Source organism: Diplotaxodon limnothrissa, linkage group LG9, assembly GCF_057381915.1.
Source record: "Diplotaxodon limnothrissa isolate DT_005_m linkage group LG9, D_limnothrissa_male_GT1.1, whole genome shotgun sequence".
Classification (NCBI taxonomy): domain Eukaryota; kingdom Metazoa; phylum Chordata; class Actinopteri; order Cichliformes; family Cichlidae; genus Diplotaxodon; species Diplotaxodon limnothrissa.
This window is the reverse complement of record NC_140604.1, coordinates 25394479-25400878: the sequence shown is the minus strand read 5'-3', so window position 1 is coordinate 25400878 and position 6400 is coordinate 25394479.

Sequence of the window (6400 nt, the reverse complement as noted above, 5' to 3'; positions counted from 1 at the left end):
ATGGCAGATAGATGATAGGAGGCAGGGGGGAGGGGATGAGGGAGGGAGTGAGTCAAAATAAGGGAGGAGAAGCAAAAGCCAAGATGGATGATGGGAGGAATGAGAGACGTCTAAGAAACGATGGGGGAGTGACAGAGAGACGGATTCAAATAAAACCATATGCAGGGAGGATTTGGATGATTAAACCAGGTGCTTGATAAAAGGTGGAATGTCAGACTTTCACCCACGTCAGGGTTTTCTCCTCCCTGCTTTGCTCTTTGCTCCCCAACCTCCGATATACACCGTACACTCTCTGACCCTGGCTGCCACTCAACCTTTTGACCTTTCCAGCAGCACCGCTTGTGCCTATAACTTAACTTTACTATTCAAGCTTCTGTACCACGAAGCTCCTCCGATGGGCTGTTATTCATCTGAGTCTCTCAAGACAAAACCAGAGAGCAAAAAGAAGAAGAGGCAGATGGAGCAACAGAATAGCACGCCTATTCAGACATTAATGTTTGTTGTTCAAAAAGAGAAGTATGGCAGGGGCAGCTCAGGCCAACCTTGGGCCAAGTAGTTATATGAGCTGAGCAGAGCCGAGAGGCTCTTGGATTTAACTGGCTCCAGGTCCAATTAGGAGTGTCTGCCGCATCTGGACACAGTTAAGAGTTCGAGTCAAAACTCACACTTCACTCCAATAGGGATATAAAGTCACAACTTTGAGACTACAGGCCACTTAAGCTTTAATACCACAAAGAGCCGGGCCGATATTTACAGCCCTGAACCAGTTACTGCACAGCCACGCTGATAAAACTCGAGAGAGGGGACGGCAGTGTGAGACGGCGAGAGCCCGGCGTGCTGCTGTCAGATTGTGTCAGTAAGAGGATTCTTTCCGTGTTGCAACACTGGTTATGTTTGAGGGTTTGTTGAGGGAAAACAATTACTGGAAAAATCGCAAGATCAAAATCTCTGGACTAACAAAGCTCAGAGTTTTAATTCAAACATCTATTAAATGTACTGACCCGGGCAAAAGGCAGATACGGTTGCACTGTAAAACTCTATTAGGTTGGTTTTTCGTTCATTTATCTTAGCAGCTTGTGACTTTTATATTAAATTCACCTCATTATTTCACACTTTCTTTGCTCACAGTTCCCATTTAGAATGAAGGAAAGCAAAGCCTTCCTGCGTCCAAAAATCCCAGATTTTTTTTTTTTTTTTTTACAAATCAATGCCAGGAAGTAAGCAATAATCAAACTTAAAATGACTTAAATAGAAGAAAAAACTGCTTCATAAACTTTTCCACTGTGGAAATGACTTACAGATTGGAAAAGGTTTCAAACTCTGGAACAAATAAGTAAACACGGTAAATAAAATAAACCAAATTAGACTCGGCAAACAAATGTCATCACTATTGGCTTGGTACTATTTAAAAAAAAAAAAAACAGTTGCAGAAAATTATAGTGTTTTAGTCTCAGTGCAGATATGAGTTACCTCTGTGAAGAAAACCAATATCCAATCAGAGCAGTCACACAGCACATTCCACATCATGACACACAGACAGTAACTCAGCCTGAGGTCCGACCCCACCTGAGCCTGGATCTCTGTCTCAACAGCACAATCGCACTGGAATGAGACCCAATAACAGCCTATTAACCTCCTCATCCACACACACACACACACACACACCAAAAGGGTAAGCTTTGGGTTAGAAAGAATGGAAAAGAACAGTAAAATCTCCGGATATGAAAAACACTCGAGGCGGCAATGCACAGCTAAAATATAAGATGCTCCATCTGTGCGGAGGAGATGTCTAAAAAAGAAAACAAGAGACACCATAAATCTATTCTCTCTCAGTTTTGATGAGAAGTTTGACTGAACGTCTGGAGAAGAAGCCGAAAGGCACACCTCAGCATGTTTCTGAAAGGCTGAGGCAAGCTCAGAAACAGGGGAGTGTGTTTGCCCCGCTCGTGTACTGGTACTGTTATATTTTCAGTTTTATTGCGCTTCATTACATTTAATTGGCAGCTGTGGTTACCGACAGATGAAAGTAAACTTTTGCACAATCAAATTTCATGCAAAACAAAGAAAGTCATAAAATATCATATTGTACAGATTTTTGTCCCCATTTGGGAGAGTCCCGCTGTCTCCTTTTTATTATTTCCAGTAAAAAAGTCAACAACTACATGCTGATACATACAATTCCTTACGTTTTGGCTGTTTTAAATAGGAGGTGAGACCCCCCCTCCCAAAAAAACAGGCAGGAGGCCCTCATGAGAAATAAAAGCTGATCAGAACTAAACCATAATGTTGATAATTAGCTTAGAAAACACTGGCCTTACAGATGGTATTGCATGAAAGGCAGCTGCAAGAGAACAAGCACTCAAAAGACAAACAGGCACAGGTGATTTTAATTTGCAAAGGGTGTACCCAAAAAAGTAAAATGATCTCTAAAGTGCACAGCAACGAAAATAGGCAATTTTAAGAAATAGCTGGGCCCATAAAAGAGGTCAGCTGAACAGAACTCTGCACACAAAAACAAGCAGCTAACTCAATAAACTGACCTGGACAAATAAGACTCAGGCTATATGGTAGTGGAGTAAGCTATTTTAAGTGGCCATAGGGGGAACCACAGGGATAGTAGTCTTTCTTTTCCATCACAGCAGATGGTTCAGTCCAGTTGGTTGGTCTCTGTATTTCACCCACCTCTGCCTTCAGCGTCCTCATTTCCTCAAACCAGGACGGACTGAGGCAGACAAATGTGCACACCATCATTTAGAAAACACTATGGTGTCATAAAGTGCGTTGAGACGAATGACACAAATTAACTAAACCAAACAAACTGTTTGCTTTGTAACATCAGTGACTGCAAACGAACTAAAATGCGCGAATGATGTGGGAGAGTGAAACCTCATGTCTGATTTATGCGAGTGCTGTGAGCGGCTGAATATTAACAACTGATTGCTTCCTTTGTGTGGCTGTGGATACACATCACAGTGGCACCGGGCCAAATACCTGTTCTGCGAAGAAATATTTAGATGCTATACTGAGGACGGATGACAATCATATGATGTGAAAATTGCCTCCTGCAATCAAAATGTTTTTTTACTGAACCATCCCGTGGGCCGGATTTGAGTCTCTGCCGAGCTGATCCAGGCCCCCTGGCCTTATGTTGACACCCCTTATTTAGAGAGAGACTGCATGATAACTTCAGAGTGTGATGTGCAGCCATTTTTAAGGGGCCTGAAAGACTGACTGAGGTTAGTGATGATGGAGGAGACATGAAGAAATTTTATGTGCTGGTTTATTTAAGGCTGATTATGTCTCTGAGACTTCTCATCGTCCAGGTGAAAATAAAGTTTTCAGTTCACATTCATCATGCTGTTCCTCACTCACATTGTGGCGGCTACAGGGCACTTTGAAGGTGTTTACATTATGTAAACTAGCCCCAAATGTGTTTACGCATACACCAAATCTAACCACACCTGTCGAAGTTTGTGAGACATTTACTGTTTTAATGTCTTTGCTTCGGCTGCAGATGAATGGAGGAGGAAGAATTTCTTTTTTTATACTAAAGCAGACTAACGGATGTAACAGTGGTATTAATATCATTACCGGCTCTCTGCCAAAATATGACTCTTACATAAAGGATTTGTGCACTTTATCCTCCTCAGGATTTTGAATAAATCACATGCATAGAGTTACAGTTGAAAGGTCATAAAATAACATCATTTACTTCTCCATGAAGACATGTTCCCATGAGCTCCGTCTGTGATTTCTTTTCTTTTTTTTTTAATTTAGGAGCAGAGGAATGAAAGTTAGAAAAAGTACTCGTGGAAAAAAAACTCCCTCTCAGACAGCTCTGACATGCAGTCTGCAGTTTTTCAGCTCGCATGAGTTTATTTTTAGCCGTATATGTGAAGAAAATGCCGGAAAGTACAACTGCTGCCACTGTACTGTTGACTTTACCTCCCGTTGTGCTTCATCAAATCTTTTATTTGGGCACTGTAATGGGATAATGTGTCATGGACAGAAAGGCCTTTTATGATGACACTGGACTGCACAGAAGCACCTGTTGTTTGAATGTGAGGGTTATTGTAACGATATGAACCATGACCGAGGGCGCTCACGTAGACACCAGTTGGTCCTGTGAAGCTCGGATGAGCCCCGAAACTCCCGCTGAGCTCTGGCTCGTTGCTGTTTTCACTGAAAAGGAATGGATTACTTTCAAATATATCTTAATACAGTATCCGCATACACGATAACAAATCTGCGGTCCGCGTTATCATTCCCCGTTTCTTTAACAGACATGAAACGGTGAACCTTTGAATCTTACACCGTGCAATAACAGTGATCTCGCTGAATCTGGAGGAATGATTAAACTGTGGTGCAAAAAGGTTATTTGCAAGCAGAGACATGCCATCAACCCGCATCATACGTCTGCCCCGCTGTCATGTTTTTACACTGCAGTAAAATGAAAAACAAGCTTTGGCTGATAGACACGAGAGAGTTCCCACAGCGGCATGAGTAAAAATGATTCCCTTTTTTAAGATTATTTGAATAATGAAGACAACATTTGTGCGCCGTTGTTTTCTCCAGCCTCTCATTTCATATTCTGATTGGCAGACTTGAGCAGAATACACTAAAGAATACACTGCATGGCAGATTTAATGCACTAGTATCCTTGCTTCCCACTTCATCCACTATGCATGTTTCTGTGCTAGACACTGAATGTTTTGGCAGTGGGACTGAAAGCCCGAGCTGTTATCCCCATCACATCTCTCTTCTCCCTGAGGACTTGCCTTATGAGGGTGGCTTTTCAATTCACACAGAAACCCTTTAGCCTCCAGACAGGGTCGGACAACTTGCCGTACAAACTGGTTTGTTTGGAGCGCGGACAATCGTGCATTTGTTTTGTTTCACCCCTGCACCAGCACCTCGGCTGCGCTCGTGCAATGGCCCATTTGAAATTAATACAGGGTCTGCATTTATAATGTTGGCCTTACCCTCAGCCAAATGGAACAAACAACAAACCAGACCGAAACAATGCAAGCCAAACGCTTTCAGCATGGAGAACTGCATCAAGATTTGATGGACTCGCTATCAGTGCACCAGTCTGCTTTAATTCTCCAAGCTGAGGATAGGCATGACGGACTTAATGGACCCTAGAATTTTATTAGATCTTAGATGCATTTTGGGAAAGCTTAAACAGATTAAATATTATTGAACACATGTTATTATATTCCCCATTTTAGGTTTTGTTTTGTTTTTGGTGTTTTTGTCTCTTTCTATGTCTGCCAAGGATTGTTTTTATGTGGATTTGTGTGATTGGTTTGGTTAGCCTGTGTGTCGGTTGGTTTGTTAGAAGTTATGGATGGAATTGTGTGGCTTTGCCCACCTTTTGGAAGAGACATCAAATTGGATATGAGAAAACTGAGTGGATCCAGAAGCTTCTCTGGATTCAGTAGGGATGGGAATTTATAAGAATTTATGTTGTTACAAAGAGAAAACAAATAATCAAATGATCCCACTTGGAGGTAAAAATGTCTCGTTTTTGTTAAGAAGGAACTTCCGGCAGGGAGTCTTGCAATCGGCCTTACTGGTTGGAGTAATGGGAACGTTCCAAACTTCTTGCTGATGGTCTTGTATCTCAGTCCAACCAACCTTCCGACCTTTGACAGCTCTTTGATTTCGCCCATGGTGTTGGAGAGGTTGGAATGGGAGAAACTGATTTGAGCTTTATACACATACTGATTTAAAATGAGGAGAATCTGTAATTGATTGACTTGACTGATAGTAATCTGTGTGCCACATGGGCACAAAGCCAATAGGCGCCAGAATTCGGGTTTGGTTGTAGGGGATCAAATACTTATTTCACTCAATGACACTCAATGACATTCACATCGTTTCATAACTTTTATGTAATGTGTTTTTTCTGGACTTTCAGTTGATATTCTGTCTCTCGCCATTAAAATGAAACTACCATAAAAACTGGAGACTGTTTGTTTGTTTTTAAGTGAGCAAGCTTAGGAATTCGCCATGGAATAAATTAATGATTCCCCCACAATTTGCACCCATGGTCGTGTCATGGCGCTTATGTTGTTTCAGAAACGGAACAGTCAGCTTTATTTTCCGGTATTACAGGTAGGACTAAGGGGAAAGTATAGAGAGACAGACAGGCGTAGAGAGATGAAACAACACAACATGTAATACAACAAAACACACTTGGCATGATCGAAAGGATTAGCAAACACACAACTCTAAAAGAAGGAGACAGTAAGGAAATCTTGAGAAAGAAACGAGGAGAGGTTAATGGTTTATAACAGAGACCAAAGGTGAGGAGAGCAGAGAGCCTCATCGCCATTTTTGACGTGAGCAAAGTTCTGTTGATGACAGCTAATCGATAACCACCCACTAAGAGTGA